At 42.4% G+C, this 18,050-nt stretch overlaps 1 protein-coding gene across 1 annotated transcript in view; it reads right to left on the bottom strand.

Moving 5' to 3' along the window:
* The window catches only part of ZBTB43 (zinc finger and BTB domain containing 43), a 30,708-nt gene extending 13,019 nt beyond the window's left edge, over positions 1-17,689 (bottom strand). Inside the window, exon 1 of the mRNA XM_040225149.1 lies at positions 17,556-17,689. The gene's annotated coding sequence lies outside the window, so the exon portion shown is untranslated. The remainder of the gene's footprint in view (positions 1-17,555) is intronic.
* Between the last annotated feature and the right edge of the window lie 361 nt (positions 17,690-18,050).

Raw genomic sequence — 18,050 nt, 5'->3', positions numbered from 1 at the left:
TTTCTCATATTACCGATCAGTCAGTCAGTTCAGCTGCTCAGTCGTGTCCAACCCTTTGCAAACCCATGGACTGCAGCACGTCAAGCCTCCCTGTCCATCACCAACTCCCGGAGTTTGCTCAAACTCGTGTCCATCGAGTTGGTGATGCCATCCAACCAACTTATTCTCTGTCGTCCCCTTCTCTTGTCTTCAATCTTTTCCAGCATCAAGGTCTTTTCCAATGAGTCAGTTCTTCGCATCAGGTGGCCCAAGTACTGGCGCTTCAGCATCAGTCCTTCCAATGAATATCCAGGACAGATTTCCTTCAGGATTGACTGGTTTGCAGTCCAAGGGACTCTCAAGAGTCTTCTCCAATACCACAGTTCAAAAGAATCAATTCTTCGGTGCTCAGCTTTCTTTATGGTCCAACTCTCACATCCATACATGACTACTGGAAAAACCATAGCTTTAACTAGACGGACCTTTGTCGGCAAAGTACTATCTCTGCTTTTTAATATACTACTGATAATAGCTTGTTGTAAGTTTTACGATGTTAATTGTAAACCTCAAGATAACTACTACTAACTAAAAATATACATAAAAAGAAAAGATGGGAATGAAAACAATATATAAAACAAAAATCTCAATTAAAACATGAGGACTAAGCAATAATGGGGACTTCAGCAATACGTGAACCGTGAACTCCCTGATGTTCAAGCTGGTTTTAGAAAGGGCAGAGGAACCAGAGATCAAATTGCCAACATCCGCTGGATCATCGAAAAAGCAAGAGAGTTCCAGAAAAACATCTATTTCTGCTTTCTTGACTATGCCAAAGCCTTTGACTGTGTGGATCACAATAAACTGTGGAAAATTCTGAAAGAGATGGTAATACCAGACCACCTAACCTGCCTCTTGAGAAATGTGTATGCAGGTCAGGAAGCAACAGTTAGAACTGGACATGGAACAACTGACTGGTTCCAAATAGGAAAAGGAGTACGTCAAGGCTGTATACTGTCACCCTGCTTATTTCACTTATATGCAGAGTATATCATGAGAAACGCTGGACTGGAAGAAGCACAAGCTGGAATCAAGATTGCCGGGAGAAATATCAATAACCTCAGATATGCAGATGACACCACCCTTATGGCAGAAAGTGAAGAGGAGCTAAAAAGCCTCTTGATGAAAGTGAAAGAGGAGAGTGAAAAAGTTGGCTTAAAGCTCAACATTCAGAAAACGAAGATCATGGCATCTGGTCCCATCACTTCATGGGAAATAGATGGGGAAACAGTAGAAACAGTGTTAGACTTTATTTTTTGGGGCTTCAAAATCACTGCAGATGGTGACTGCAGCCATGAAATTAAAAGACGCTTACTCCTTGGAAGAAAAATTATGACCAACCTAGATAGTATATTCAAAAGCAGAGACATTACTTTGCCGACTAAGGTCTGTCTAGTCAAGGCTATGGTTTTTCCAGAGTAGTCATGTATGGATGTGAGAGTTGGACTGTGAAGAAGGCTGAGCACCGAAGAATTGATGCGTTTGAAGTGTGGTGTTGGAGAAGACTCTTGAGAGTCCCTTGGACTGCAAGGAGATCCAACCAGTCCATTCTGAAGGAGATCGACCCTCGGATTTCTTTGGAAGGAATGATGCTAAAGCTGAAGCTCCAGTACTTTGGACACCTCATGCAAAGAGTTGACTCACTGGAAAAGACCCTGATGCTGGGAGGGATGGGGGGCAGGAGGAGAAGGGGACGACCGAGGATGAGATGTCTGGATGGCATCACGGACTCGATGGACGTGAGTCTGAGTGAACTCTGGGAGATGGTGATGGACAGGGAGGCCTGGCGTGCTGTGATTCATGGGGTCTCAAAGAGTTGGACATGACTGAGCGACTGAACTGAACTGAACTGAAGGGGGTTCAAGATGGTGGAGTAGAAGGACATGCACTCAACTCCTCCTGCGAGAGCACCAAAATCACAACTAGCTGTTGAACAACCACTGACAGGAGGATGCTGGAACCTACCAAAAAGATATACTTCACATCCAAAGAGAAAGAAGAAGCCGCTGCGAAACCGTAGGAGGGGCACAATCACAGTAAAATCTAACTCCATACCTGCTGGGTGGGTGATCCACAAACTGGAGAACAATAATACCAAAGAAGTTCTCCCACTGTCACGAAGGTTCTAAACCCCACTGTCAGGCTTCCTAGCCTGGGGACTCAACAAAGGGACCGGGAATCCCCAGGGAATCTGACCTTGAAGGCCAGCAGGATTTGATTACAAGACTTCCATGGGACTGGGAGAAACAGAGACTCCAGTCTTGAGGGCACAAACAAAACCTTGCGTACACCAAGCCTCAGAGGAAAGGAGCAGTGACTCCACAGGAAACTGATCTAAAACGATCTGCTAGTGTTGGAGGTCTCCAGTGGAGGTGTGGGTCAGCAGGGGCTCACCACAGGGATGGGGGGACTGGCAGCAGCTGTCTGGGAAGGTCTTCTTTGGCGTAAACTCTTTTGGAGGTTGCCATTACCCTGATCATAGAGCCCAGAGCCCAGAGGGCTGGGTCGCCTTAGGCCCAAAAACTACTAGGGAGGGTGCGCAACCCCACCCATCAGCAGATAACTGGATTAAAGCTTTACTGAGCAAGGCCCTGCCCACTGGAGGAGACCCAGTTTTTCCCACCACCAGTCCCTCCAATCAGGAAGCTTACACAAACCTCTTACCCTGCTCCATCAGAGGGCAGACAGAAGAAGCAAGAACCACAATCCCACAACTAGAACAAAACCTTTACAGAAAGTTAATCAGTATGAAAAAGCAGAAAGTTATGTCCCAGATGAAGGGACAAGATAAAATCCCAGAAAAACAAGTAAAAGAAGTGGAGATAGGCAACCTTCCAGAAAAAGAATGCAGAATAATGACAGTGAATATGATTTAGGATCTCGGAAAAAGAAAGGAGGCAAAGGTTGAGAAGATGCAAGAAATGTTTACCAAAAACCTAAAAGGCAATAAGGGGAACAAAAAACACATAAGATACAGAGAAAATAGCTAGAAATAAACAGTAGAAATAAATCCTTCTTTATTAGTGATTTTTTCAAATTAAGTAGGTTAAGCTCTCCAGTTAAAAGGCAAGAGACTTGGAGAATGGGTTAAAAAACACGGTCTATACATTGTTTATAAGAGACTCACTTTAGTTACAAAGGCACAAGGATGTTCAAAGTAAAATAATGGAAAAGGTGATTCATGCAAAGAGAAACCAAAAGAGAGCTGGGATGACTATATTATTATCAGACAAAATAGATTTTAAGTCAAAAAGGTTACAAGAACAAAGATGGATATTATACACTGATAAAAGTTTCACTCTTTCAAGAGTGTATGACAAAAACATATACGCACCTAACAAAAGAAATATATATGAAGCAGAAATGAACAGAACTGAAGAGAGAAACATGCAGATGTACACTAACAGGTGGAGACTTCAACACATCTAGAAAAACAGGACAAAAGCTCTGTAAGCAAAGAGAGGACTTCGACAACATTATCAGTCAATTACCCTGGGAAGACACACAGAGAACACAAACAGAAAGGAATGCAGTGGATATACGCTACAACATGGCTGAATACTGAAACCACTGCACTAAAACATGCTAGATGTTAAGGTAAGCCAGAAACCAAGTACAAATGTTGTATAATTCCACTTTTGTGAAATATCTAGAAGAGACAAATACAGAGAAAGCAGATTAGAGGTGTCACGGGTCTGGGTGAATAAGGAATGGGGAGTTCTTGCTTAATGGATAGAGTTTCTATTTGGGGTGATGAAAATATTTCGGAACTAGAAAGTGGTGCTGACTGTACAATACTGGAATATAAGTCATGTCATGCACAATACTGGAATATAAGTAACCTGAAAATGGTTACAGTAGCAAACTGAATGACATGTATTTTTTACCACATACTAAAAAACAGTTGGAAAAAGGTCATGTAACTTTATTTTTAACTCTGTCAAGATGGTAATAATCTTTGTAATTTAATAAGTATTTGACCTCTACCCTTAAATTTGAATGATTCTGGCACTTCTACATATTCTCTTATCTTGTAACATGCAAAGTCTAAACCTCTCCTACAGGTTTCCCTGTTATATAAGCAATATTGGGCTTTCCAGGTAACGCAGTGGTAAAGAACCCACCTACTAATGAAGGATACGCCAAAGACATGGGTTTGATCCCCAGGTAAGGAAGATCCCTTGGAGTACAAAACAGCAACCTGCTCCAGGATTCTTGCTAGACAATTTCATGGACAGAGGAGCCTGGAAGGCTACAGTCCATGGGGTCACAAAGAGTTGGACACGACAGCACAGAAGCAAATAATACTTACAAACTCACAGGCAACTGAGGTCTATATAATAGTAGTTGCCATTTCAATTGTTAAGAGTTTCACAGAAGTAATTAACTCACCACAAAAGAACATTTTAGAAAGCCCCACAACATAAAATACTATGTGCAAAGTACTAGGGGGATTTCTAAGACGATGAAGGAATGTCACTGTCCAGAGTTTATCATCTGGTAGGGGGATTAAAAAAAAGCACACACAAAACCCCATGCATATAATCCTGTTATTCAATGCAAAGTCTGATATAAGCACCATAAGAGGATTACAAATCTTGAGGAATTCAGAGGGAACTGTGGTGTATTCTAAAGTTATATATTGTCACTATTAATTTTGGTGGTCACCAGGCTAAAAGGAAGACTTGCAAGCAGCATATAATTCTTTCCATCTACTACATCCAAACCAAAAAATATAAGAAACAAAAAGATTAGCCTGAAAAGCAGGGATCAGAGTTGTCTTTATGCAACAAATTTTAATTAAGGATCTAGTGGAGATGGGGCCAGGCTAAAAGGAGACCCTGCCCTGGCAACTCCTCCTGCTACACCAGGCAATTCTGGCAGCAGTAATCCTGACAGAGGACCAGCAGGTGCCTGTTCATCAGGAAGGGCCACAGTTAAAGAGGGCAGACCACAGGGAAGGTCCTGCATTCTGGCAACATTCAGAGATGGCTGCACTGGGTACCAAAGGTTGCACACTGCCTCAGCAGAAAATTTTTAAAGACTTGATATGAAAAGGTGGGGCTCATTAGTAGCCCCAGGAAGGAAGCAAAGACATAGCCCATCCTTTGTCAGCTAAACCAAAGGAACACAAGTTGGCCCCTGGTAAAACAATTTCACCAACACAGAACAAATTGCATGGAGCTCAAGTTTGCCTAACAATGTCTCAACCTAGCCTCCAGCTCCAGTTTTTTTTTTTTACTCAAGTTATAACACTGATGTCAATATCATCAGCGCATCCTCCAGCAAAAGAGCTAACAGTTGATTATAACAGCATTCAGGTATAAAGAACCCCAAAATGATCTATCCAAAAGGGGGGAAACTTTCAGACCTGAACAAAATGTTTCCCAACACTGTTTTATTCTGTAAATAGATTCTACAATAGCCAAAAAGAAGAAAATAGTAAAGTGTAACAAAGAGTACAGTTTAAATAGCCTTTTTAAACTGATGTTTTCCACAAGCATGAAAACATGATTTCTGTGAATGGAAATTTAAGGAAGATAAAACAGTAGAATGATGCAAAAAGAACAAGATATAAGGAAACTAAAAGAGAGCAGAAATTTAAACAGGCGGTAAGGAGTAGAAAATGGAATCAATAATGTGGAAGCACTCTGAGCAATGTTTATGCAGGAGAAGGATAAAAACAGGATAACGGCAAGGTAGAAGATAACAGAACAGGAGAACAGAGAATACAGTTCCAACATATGGCTAGTTAAGAGTCCTTGAAAGAAAGAACAAAATGAATGGAGCAGAAGGAATAATCAAAGTATCTAATAGAAGAAAACTTCCAAGTGTAAAACCTTGAGTATTTAGGAGAATCTTGCCTCAACAGTGGGAACAAATTAACTTCAGACAAAATGCAATTCTGGTTCCATTAAATAAAGATTAAAAACAAGCCTCAAAAGGATCAAAATATTTCCTAGTGACTTAAATGTGTTCCAGAACAAAGCTTAAGGATATTTATACAACACAAAAAATCCAGAACCCACTAAGGTAAAATTTGTGTATGGCATCCAATTAAAAAAAAAATCACCTGGCATGCAAAGAAGGAAAATATAATTCTTAATAAGGAGAGAGAGAAAAAAAATTGATCAACAGAAACAGACCCAGAAATGACAGACTTCTACAACTGGTAGAAAATTGTACATTTCATATGTCCACAAAAATTAAGCATGGTAGGTACACAGGAAAACTAACAAACACATAGGAACTCCAAAACTGAACTATAAATTTAAACAGACAAACACTGGCTGGGAATAACAACAGAATTAACAACACAGAAGAAAAGCTTAGCGACTGGGCAATAACAACAAATAATGTAAAACCAGCAATGTCAAATTCAGAAAATTAGGAATAAGAAATGAAACAAAATGCAGTCACATGACAGAAACTTTTTAAAACAGAAGACAATTTTCCCCTAATAAATTTCAATGTCACATTGATTTAAAAAAAAAACAAACAACTTCATAGAAGAATAGACACACCTAAAGAGATAAGTAACTGTGGAGAAATGACAAAGCACAGTCAAATGACTGCCCAAAGCTCCCAGGCCCAGGATATTTTATGGGAAAATTCTTCAAAACTAATTCCTATGTTATATAAACTGTTTCAGAGGAGGAAGAGAGGGGAAAGGGAACAAAGATATAAGAAAACTTGCTATTTTTATAAAACCACAGTATCAAAAATGGACAAAGAAAAAACCTAACTCTCTCACTTATTAACACAGAAAAGAAAAATTATAAACTACACAGCATTTTGCTTTAATTTCTTGTGAAGTGAAGTGAAGTCACTCAGTCGTGTCCAACTCTTTGCGACCCATAGACTGTAGCGTACCAGGCTCCTCTGTCCACGGGATTTTCCAGGCAACAGTACTGGAGTGGACTGCCATTTCCTTCTCCAGGGATCTTCCCAACCCAGGGCTCGAACCCAGGTCTCCCACATTGTAGACAGACGCTTTACCGTCTGAGCCACCAGGGAAGTCTAATTTCTTGTAGGCTGAGTGTATTATGAGTGTGACACACTGAAGAAACTGAGTTATTGGTACCATCACACTGAGGGCAAGAACTTATTTTCTGGTAAAATTACCACCAGAAGATCACCTCTGGCAGCATGGGCATCACTGCCTGTGCCTCCTTCTACAAGTGCCAGGGGTAGTGAGAGGTAAATCTGAAAAGAATGACTGGTACTACCCTGCTGAAGGCTGAGTCTGAGCTTTAAATGGGGCACTGGGGGCAGCACTGAAAACTTCTGTGTGACATGCTGTGAAAAATGTTTAGAAAGGATAATTTATGGATGGACTTAAAGCAGGGGAAGCCTAAAGCAAAGGCCAATTCTAAGATTTCAGTAAATATGGTCTAGGTTTGAGGCAATGAAAGTAAGAATGAATATGGAAAACAGAATCAATGGGACCTACTGAATCAGTAGGCAGGAAGCTAACAAGAGTAGGTCAAAGTACACATAACACTATCAAGAAAGTGAAAACATAACTTACAACACGGGAGAAAATATACTCAAATCAGGCAACTTGTAAGTAACTTGTATACAGAATACATATGGTGGTGGTAGTGGTATGGTATCTGACTCTTCGCAACCCCCTGGACTGTAGCCCACCAGGCTTCTCTGTCCATAAAAATTTCCAGGCAAGAATACTGGAGTGGGTTGCCACTTCCTACTCCAGAATACATAAAGAACTCTTAAAATTCAATAATAAAAAGACTACCCACTGAAAAATGGGTCAAGGATTTGAACAGACATTTCTCCAAGTAGGACACACAAAAGATGTCCAGTATCATTATTCATTAGGGAAATGCAAATTGAAACTATAATGAGCTATCACTTCTCACCCACTTGGGTGGCTGTGATAAGACAGACACTAGAGAGGATGTGGAAGGATCAGGACCCTTATTCACTGCGGTACAGCTGTCTGCTGTCACCCTGTTTGTTTAACCTATAGGCTGAGTCCATCATGAGAAATGCCCGGCTGGATGAGTTACAAGCCAGAATCAAGATAGGCAGGAGAAACATCAACAACTTCAGATATGTGGATGACACCACTCTAATGGCAGAAAGCAAAGAGGAACTAAAGAGCCTCTTGATGAGGGTGAAGGAGGAGAGTGAAAGAGGCGAATTAAGACTAAATATTAAAAAAACTAAGGCCATGGCATTGAGCCCCATTACTGCATGGCAAACAGAAGGGGAAAAAGTGAAAGTAGTGACAGATTTCCTCTTCTTGGGCTCCAAGATCACTGCAGACAGTGCTGCAGCCATGAAATCAGATGATTGCTTCTTGGCAGGAAAGCGATGACAAACCCAGACAGTGTATTGAAAAGCAGAGACATTACTCTGTCGACAAAGGTCTGTATAGTCAAGGCTACGGTCTTCCCAGTGGTCACGTATGGTTGTAAGAGCTGGACCGTAAAGGCAGAACACCAAAGAACTGATGCCTTCGAACTGTGGTGCTGGAGAACACTCCTGAAAGTCCCTTGGAAAGCAAGGAGATCAAACGAGTCAAACTTAAGGGAGATCAACCCTGAATATTCACCGGAAGGACTGATGCTAATGCTGAAGCTGAAGCTCCAGTATTTTGGTCATCTGATGCAAACAGATGACTCATTGGAAAAGTCCCTAATGCTGGAAAAAGATTGAGGGCAGAAGTAAAAGAGGGTGTCAGAGGATGAGATGGCTGGACGGCATTACCAATGCAATGAACACGAACTTGAGCAAACTCTGGGAGATGGTGAGGGACAGGGAGGACTGATGTGCTGCAGTCTATGGGGTCGCCAAGAGTCAGACACGACTGGGCGGCTGAGCAACACGCTGCTAGTGGGAATGTAAAATGGCGCATCCACTTTAGAAAACAGTTTTGTAGCTCCTCAAAAAGTTCAACAGGGTTATCATTTAACTCAACAATTCTACTCTTTTTATCTACCCAAAATGAAAACATGATGCCCACAGAAAACATAATGAATATCTCTAACAGCATTATTCATAATGGCCAAAAACGGGAAATAACCCAAATGTCCTCAACTTATGACTGAATAGAACATGGTACATCTATACAATGGAATATTATTCCATTTTATTACATACTACATGTATCATAACATCCTTTTGGCAATAAAAATGAAGTATTGATATATACCAGAAGTCCAAACCTTGAAACATCATGCCAAGTGAAAGAAGTCATACACAAAAGGCTAAATCTTGTATGATCCCACTGACATGAAATGTCCAGAATAGCAAATTTCAGAGGCAAAAAGTAAGTCAGCAGTTGCAAGAAACTACAGGGCAAGGAAATGAGGAATGACAGCTAATTGGTTTGTATAAAAGGGAAGACAAAAATTCTAAAATTAAATTGTGGTGGTGGTGTTCAGTCACTAAGTTGTAACTGACTCTTTGAGACCCCATGGACTACAGCAAGCCAGGCTTTCCTGTCCTTCACTATCTCCCTGATTTTGCTCAAACTCATGACCATTGAGTCGATGACGCCATCCAACCATCTCATCCTTTGTTGCCCTCTTCTCCTACTGCCCTCAATCTTTGATGGGTATTTGACTCATTGAATATACTAAAAAACCTCTTAACTGCTTATGAATTATGTCACGATAAAGCAGTTTTTAAAAACAGAGTAATGCAAGATAAACTAGTTGGGCTTCCCAGGTGGTGCTAGTGGTAAAGAACCCACCTGCCAATGCAGGAGCCATAGAGATATGGGTTCAGTCCCTTTGTTGGGAAGATCCCCTGGAGGAGGGCATGGCAACCCACTCCAGTATTCTTGCCTGGAGAATCCCATGGACAGAGAGGCCTGGTGGGCTACAGTTCATAGGGTTAAAAAGAGTCTGACGCGACTGAAGTGACTTAGCATGCATGCAAGGTAAACTAGTTACCAATCCCACTGGGTAAGCAGAACAATGTCATAAGCAGTAGGAGAGGTAATCCCATGGACCATTTATTTAATGAATGTATTGTAACAGATTCTATGTAAAGCACTTTATGTATTCTCATAAATTAATCCTCACTAAAAAAAAATCACTTGATAAGATATTTTTTACTCCTATTGTAAAGAATAAAAGAGAGACAAGAGAGGCTAAACTATGTACCTAAGGTCATATAACCAGTAAGTGATGAAGCTGGAACTTAAATGCAAAACACCAGCTCAGACCCAATAGTCTGAGAGATGAGGCAGTACAGAAGGTGAAGATGAATATTTTCACCAATAACCGAAACAGTCTACAATGTGCAATGCAATCAGAGCAAATTATTCGCCATCTTCAGACTTAATGAAGTACTAGCAATTTTGTGTCACCTTGTATAGATTTTTTTTTTTTAAATCCAACAGTTCTAAAACAAACATACCAATCCTAGCTAATTCCCTCCATCATTCCCTAAAATAATCCGGCTTTTTTTTTTTTTTTTGACCATACCCCGTGGCATGCGAGGTTTGACCAGGGATCAAACTTGAGGCTCTGCAGTGGAGGCTCAGAGTCTTAACCACTAGACCACTAGGGAAGTTCTAATCTGGCTTTTTAAGAGCAGAGGACAAGGGGTAAATATGAACTAGACGACCTCCAAGACCCTTTCCGACTCTGATGAGTTTAATTGTAGCCTACATTTATTATTTAGCTGGGGAATTGTATGTCAAGCTTTATATACTGTTTAAACACCAATTCCATATTCTAAAAACACACATGACAACAGTGTAATAGGAAAGGTGACCCACCAGGGACTTTTCTTGAAGCCCTCCAGAGATTTCTTAATCAGAGTGCACGGTAATTTGCATGCTTACTGTAGAGAGCACATTTAGACACTGTAAATGTTACTTTAGTAAATCTCTAGTCTGGCACAAATGTACAAAAATACCAACACTCCATGCCTACTCAAATACTTTAGCCAAATGCTTTACAGTTCACTAAGCAGACTATATAAACTCAGGTCTGGCAATAGCCTTTATACCATCACACTCATGAGCTAAACTGAAGCTCAGAAAGGTTAAAAGATCTGTCCAAGGTCACATATCTCAGAATGCTATGTTACGATTCAAACAGAAATGTAATTCCAAATCTAATATTTTTCTAAGTGAAAAAAAAGTGTCACTTAGAAAAGTTTCTTGGAAGTTAAATTCTCCAACAATACAAAGAATGACAATGATTGGCCTTAAAATGTGCAATATCTACTCCTCAGAAGTAAAAGAACCTTCTGGTCTAATGTAAATACAATTACATTATTATTTTAGTAAAAAATTACTGAAAAAGAAACCATTTTAGTAAATAATTTAAAAAACTGTATTTTTAGCAAGTTTACAGCTTACCTAAAGAAAAGTTGTATTCCTGGGATAAAGTTCTTTATGCCATGACCATCAAAAGACAGTATGAATAAATGACAAAGAGGAACCCATTTCTTAGTTTTGTTTCAAACTAAAATCACAGCGCTTTCTGAAAAGAAAAATCACATTAAAAATGTGAGAGATGCTGGTGCCATTCACTGTGTACCAGTGTCTTGCTAATAAATATTGTATCTGTGGGTGAGTGGCAAAGAAAAGTAATCATGACTGATATTTTCTGTTATATCAGCTTTTCTACCTTCTGAGCTACTACCTTTGTATTTTTTAAATAAAGTTTTAATTTTGGAATAAGTTTAGATTTATAGAAAAGTTACAAAAAGTGTTGAGTTCCTGCATGACTGTCACTAGGCTTTCTTTAAACGTTAACATCTTCTATCACCATGGTTCAGTTCAGTTACTCGGTCGTGTCCGACTCTTTGCAACCCCATGGACTGCAGCACGCCAGGCTTCCCTCTCCATCACCAACTCCCGAAGTCTATCCAAACCCACGTCCATTGACTCGGTGATGACATCCAACCATCTCACCCTCTTTCATCTCCTTTTCCTCCCGCCTTCAACCTTTCCCAGCATCAGGGTCTTTTCAAATGAGTCAGCTTTGGACATCAGGTGGCCAAAGTACTGGAGTTTCAGCTTCAGCATCTGATGAATATTCAGGACTGATTTCCTTTAGGATAGACTGGTTTGATCTCCTTGCAGTCCAATGGACTCCCAAGAATCTTCTCCAATATCACAGTTCAAAAGCATCAATTTTTCAGCACTCAGCTTTATAGTCCAAATCTCACATCCATACATGACTACTGGAAAAACCACAGCTTTGACTAGACAGACTTTTGTTGGCAAAGTAATATCTCTACTTTTTAATACGCTGTCTAGGTTGGTCATGGAGCAAGGAGCAAGTGTCTTTTAATTTCATGGCTGCAGTCACCATCTGCAGTGATTTTAGAGCCCCCCCAAAATAAAGTCTGTCACTGTTTCTACTGTTTCCCCATCTATTTCCCATGAAGTAATGGGACCAGATGCCATGATCTTCGTTTTCTGAATGTCGAGCTTGAAGTCAACTTTTTCACTCTCCTCTTTTACTTTCATCAAGAGGCTCTTTAGCTCTTCTTCATTTTCTGCCATAAGAGTGGTGTCATCTATACATCTGAGGTTATTGATATTTCTCCCGGCAATCTTGATTCCAGCTCGTGCTTCCTCCAGCCCAGCATTTCGTATGATGTACTCTGTGTATAAGTTAAATAAGCAGGGTGAAAATATACAGCCTTGACATACTCCTTTCCCAATTTGGAACCAGTCTATTATTCCACGTCCAGTTCTAACTGTTGCTTCTTAACCTGCATACAGATTTCTCAGGAGGCAGCTCAGGTGATTTGGTATTCCCATCTCTTGAAGAATTTTCCAGTTTGCTGTGATCCACACAGTCAAAGGATTTGGCATTGTCAATAAAGCAGAAGTAGATGTTTTCTGGAACTCTCACTAGTCAATACCTATGTAATTTTGCAGAATTAAACTACCCTGTACAAAAGTATTTTTTGGCCTCTAGACCATTATCAATCAAATGTACCTATATTTTCTAACTGGAACACATTCCTCATCCGTCCCCCATCCCCACCCCTCTGCAACCTGATGGCTCAGTAGGTAAAGAATCTGCCTGCAATGCAGGAGACCCAGGTTCAGTCCTCTGGTCAGGAAGATCCCCCGGAGAAGGAAATGGCAACCCATTCCAGTATTCTTGCCTGAAAAATCCCACAGACAGAGGAACCTGGCAGGCTCCAGTCCAAAGGGTCACAGAGTCAGACACAACTGAGCGACTGAGCACATTCAGCCAGAGCACTTGGTAAAACCTATTCTAGGATTTTTAAAAAACAAGCTACCTGCTTTATGAAGTTTGATTCCTGCCACAGCTGAATGTTTTACTTAAAACTCCAGAGCAAATGATCCAGTGTGGAAAATTCTTTGCCATTCAAAAGAGAAGTTATTGTTCTAACCACTAAGTCTCCACTTATCAGTCACCCTGCTATCGTTGTTGTTGTTCAGTCGTTCAGCTCAGTTGTGTCTCTTTTTGAACCCTTGGACTGCAGCACGCCAGGATTCCCGGTCCTTCACCATCTCCTGGAGTTTGCTCAAACTCATGTCCATTGAGTTGATGATGCCATCCACCATCTCACCCTGCCATTAACATTACAATAAAGCCAATGAAATGTTTTTTACTGCACTCTCATATTCACTAGAATTCAGGATAAGAAGCTGAACCAAGAAAGCAGAAGAAATAGCACTTGCTGTTTTGTATATTCTACAACATACACAACAAAAGTTTTTTTTTCCCCCTCAATATGTTACAAATGAGACAAAAATCTCTTTGTATTTTAATTGCAAACATGAATAAGGTCAAATGGAAAAGTTCCTGAAAATAATATAGAGCTACAGTCAATTGATTATAAGAGGCACATTTTCAAATTTCTGAAATCAAGATGTGATGGCCAGGTGGAAGTTCTAACAGTTGTCTCTGCCTTAAACAGTACTAGAGCTTTCCTGAGAGCCTCACCAATGTTTCTGATGACACACAGGACAAACTGTGGAAAAGCACAGGTGTAACTCTGAACTGAAAATATTCAGAAGAGTAGGAATATAAGGAGGTTAATGAACATTTTAATCAGTTTGTTTCACTTTTCTTCTTTTTACAAATGTACTAGAATATAACTTTAAAATATCTAAATACGTTTAAACATGTAAAAAAGCATATGTAATAGCTCAATTGGGCTTCCCAGGTGGTGTAGTTGGTAAAGAATCTGCCTGCCAACGCAGGAGACTCAGGAATCGGAGGTTTGATCCCTGGGTGAGGAAGATCCCCTGGAGGAGGAAAAGGCTACCCACTCCAGTATTCTTGCCTGGGAAATCCCAAGGACTGAGGAGCGTGGCAGGTTACAGTCCATGGAGTCAGTGAGACACTACTGAAGTGACTTAGCATGCACACAGCAGTAGCTTAATTGCCAGAGCTTTCTTTTCCTTTGGGGGTACATAAAATAACCGATGATATCAAGGGATTCAATATGGCAGTAATTCAGCGACTACATCTTATAAGAAAACTTGATAAACTAGCTTAGAAACTGACAACTTAGATAAGAAAACATAAAACAAAGGCCTCTCCCACCAGGAAACACATAACAACACATAATTTCTCATTATCATAATAAAAGGACTATTTTTCTTCAAGTGAAAAGTAAAACCATCCTCTAGTTTCCTGCTTATGCAGCAGATTCCTGCACTGAGTCCAATGAATCCAGAGGGAGAGTCAGGGTGCTAAAAGTAGAAATTTTTAACTAAATTCTTTTAACCAAACTCCTTTTCTAAGGACCTTGGCTGCGGAGAGCAGGCATTAAGAAACGTCAGTTCAACTAAATGTTTCTAAAAGCTACAGAATGGAATTTTAAAAATCACATTTTCAAAGAGCTTGTTAGTTTCAGGAATCTGCATTCAACAACTTTTTTGGTACTGTGGTAAAATATACTTAACATAAAACTTACCACTGTAACCATTTAAAGTTTACAAGTAGTGGCATTAAGTACATTTATGCAGTTGTGCAACCTTCACCATTATCTGTTTGCAGATTTTTTTCATCATCCCAAACTAAAACCCTGTATCCATTAAACAATAATTTTCCATCCTCTCCTCCCCCTCGATGTTGAGCAGGGCCCTGTGGGGCTCCAGGACACTGAGGTCTTTTTGTCCTCCATTTCTCATAGGCAAAACTCCAGCCTCCACAACTTCTCTTAGTTCCAAAGGGCAGAACAGTTGCTAATTAAGGGAGGAGCAGCCAAGAAATCACCTGAGGTAAGATTAAAGGGACCAGAGAGGCTCATCAAGATTAGGAGAATGAACCCAAGACTCTGCTTGTGTGTTCGTGCTCAGTGACCCTGCAGAATAGATCCCACTAGGCTCCTCTGTCCATTGGATTTTCCAGGCAAGAATACTGGAGAGGGTTGCTATTTATACCCCAGGGGAATCTTCCCAACCCAGGGACTGAACCCAAGTCTCTTGAGTCTCCTGCATTGGCAGGTGGATTTCTTACCACTGTGCCACCTGGGAAGCCCACCTAAGACCCTGCACACACCCTAATCTTGTCAGCAACCCCACCCTTTTGAAACTTTGCATAAGAATGCAAGACTGTTACTGTCTTAATCCTATCACACATCCCAGTTCAGTTCAGACTCTTTGCGACCCCATGAACCGCAGCACGCCAGGCCTCCCTGTCCATCACCAACTCCCGGAGTTCACTCAGACTCACGTCCATCGAGTCTGTGATGCCATCCAGCCATCTCATCCTCGGTCGTCCCCCTCTCCTCCTGCCCCCAATCCCTCCCAGGATCAAAGTCTTTTCCAATGAGTCAACTCTTCGCATAAGGTGGCCAAAATACTGGAGTTTCAGCTTTAGCATCATTCCTTCCAAAGAAATCCCAGGGCTGATCTCCTTCACAATGGACTGGTTGGATCTCCTTGCAGTCCAAGGGACTCTCAAGAGTCTTCTCCAACACCACAGTTCAAAAGCATCAATTCTTCGGCGCTCAGCCTTCTTCACAGTCCAACTCTCACATCCATACATGACTACTGGAAAAATCACACATCCCAGTCTGACTGTATAACCTCTCTCTATTCACCTGGGAGTGGGGCACAGCTCTTGATGCTAGCCTACTCTGTTCCCCTTTTGCCTGGCAAAGCAGTAAAGCCACTCTTTCCTTCTCTTCCATGACTCTGTATTTCTGCTGGGCACTGGTGCACAGAGAGCCAAGATTTTGCCAACACCCTCAAGCCCCTGGCAAAACTATACTCCCACTTTCTGTCTCAATGATTTTGCCTATTCTAGATACCTCATATAAGTGGACTCATTCAATATTTGTTCTTTTGGGTCCAGCTTACTTCTCCACTGAATACTTTTGTAGAGCAAAGAATGAACCCCAAGCGACTAGGTTTCTCACAATTTAACTGTATACAGTGACACGATCTTCAAACTAAGCACACAGCTGTCCCAGAAATCCTGCTACTGCCCCACGAGCCCCAACGGGCAGAGGATCTCTGACAGACCCTTTTTCAGCCTGTACACAGGCTTGGTTAAGCAGTGGTAAATCAAGAGAGCAGGCTCCTTAGAACCCTGGAAGGCACGTGAATGGAGCAAAGGGAAGTAGAGTCGGCAGTTCTGAACAACCATGGGTAAGAAAAAGCAAGGATTCATCAAGCTACTTTGGCCTGCAGATGGCCGCCTCTCTGTCTTCCAGAAGCTCCTACACCCTGACCGTTTGGGCGACACCTGTCAGAGCTGAGGTCAGACTGCAGTCTAGTCGCTGATCATGTCACCAGTGTAGGAAGCTTCACAGGGTCATGAGTCACCTGCCATGGCTGAGAGGTCCGGGCAGGCCGCCCCGCCCAGAGAAACCTCTGAGGAGAAGCAGAAACAAGAGAGAAAGACACACGACTGGCAGAGAAACACAGAATGAGTAAAGAGCTGGACCGACAGGCAGGCTGTGAATCAGAGTAAAGACTAAGAGGGAAACACAGGGTCAAAGGGACACAGGTGGAAACAGAAATGAAGACAGGACCCAGATACTCGGAGACGGGTTCGAGAGGAACACAAAGCTGACAGAGGCCGAGTTAATAGGCATAAAGGGCAGGCGACGACAGGTGACAAGACAGCAAGAGAGGTGAAACGCAGAGGTAAAGAGACCAGGATCAGCTAAGTCCCAAGCGCAGTCTTTCTCCTGGCTTTGACTCAACCAAGAGGTCGCCAAGCCGCGCCCACTCCGCGCCCCCGAAAGGCCGGAGGGGCGGTCTGACGGGGGAAGAGGGGGTGGCGGGATCTCTAAGCGCTCTGGCCCGCCGAGGTCCGTCACCGGAGGGTGACCTTGGACGAGACTCTGTCTCGGGGCCTCGGTGTCGCTGCACGAGCTCCGGGCTGGCCAGAGACCGCAGAAGTCGGACCCGGAGCGCCGGGACTCCAACGGTCCCGCGTGCGGCTTCGGCATCCCGGTCGGCGTAATGGGCCTGGCGGTGTCAGCGGTGAGCGCGCCGGAACCTGCAGAGAACCCCTCAAACCTCTCCGGTTTCCATTCCTGCCCCCTTACTACGCGTTGTCCTGACTCTGCCATACCTGCCAAGGGCTCGGCGCTCACATAGCCCGCCGGTGGGATACTTTCCGCCGCCTCCGGCGCCGGGCCCGCTCAAGCAGTAGCTGCCGCGACCGCCTCAGCCTGCGCCTCCCGCCTCCGGAAACGCTCACCGGTCCCCCCTCCTAAAACTGCCAGTGCTTCCGGGGGTGCGTCTGAGATAAAGCGATGTGCGCATGCGGGACTCGCATTCGGGGCGGGGCATCAGGAGCGTGCTCCGAGAGAACCCGCGGCTGCGCAGTATAACCCGGAGAAGGTCAGTCTCCTGTAGGTACTCTAGGGCCGACGCTGATATTTGCGGAGAGGAGTGCTAAATAATCCAAGGCTATGCCCCAACCAGTAACGCTGAAGAAGCTGAAGTTGAACGGTTTTATGAAGACCTACAGGACCTTTTAGAACTAACAGCCAAAAAAGATGTCCTTTTCATTATAGGGACTGTAATGCAAAAGTAGAAAGTCAAGAAACACCTGGAGTAACAG

Source organism: Oryx dammah, unplaced genomic scaffold (assembly GCF_014754425.2).
Source record: "Oryx dammah isolate SB20612 unplaced genomic scaffold, SCBI_Odam_1.1 HiC_scaffold_25, whole genome shotgun sequence".
NCBI lineage: Eukaryota > Metazoa > Chordata > Mammalia > Artiodactyla > Bovidae > Oryx > Oryx dammah.
This window is presented reverse-complemented; position numbering and strand designations above follow the sequence as displayed.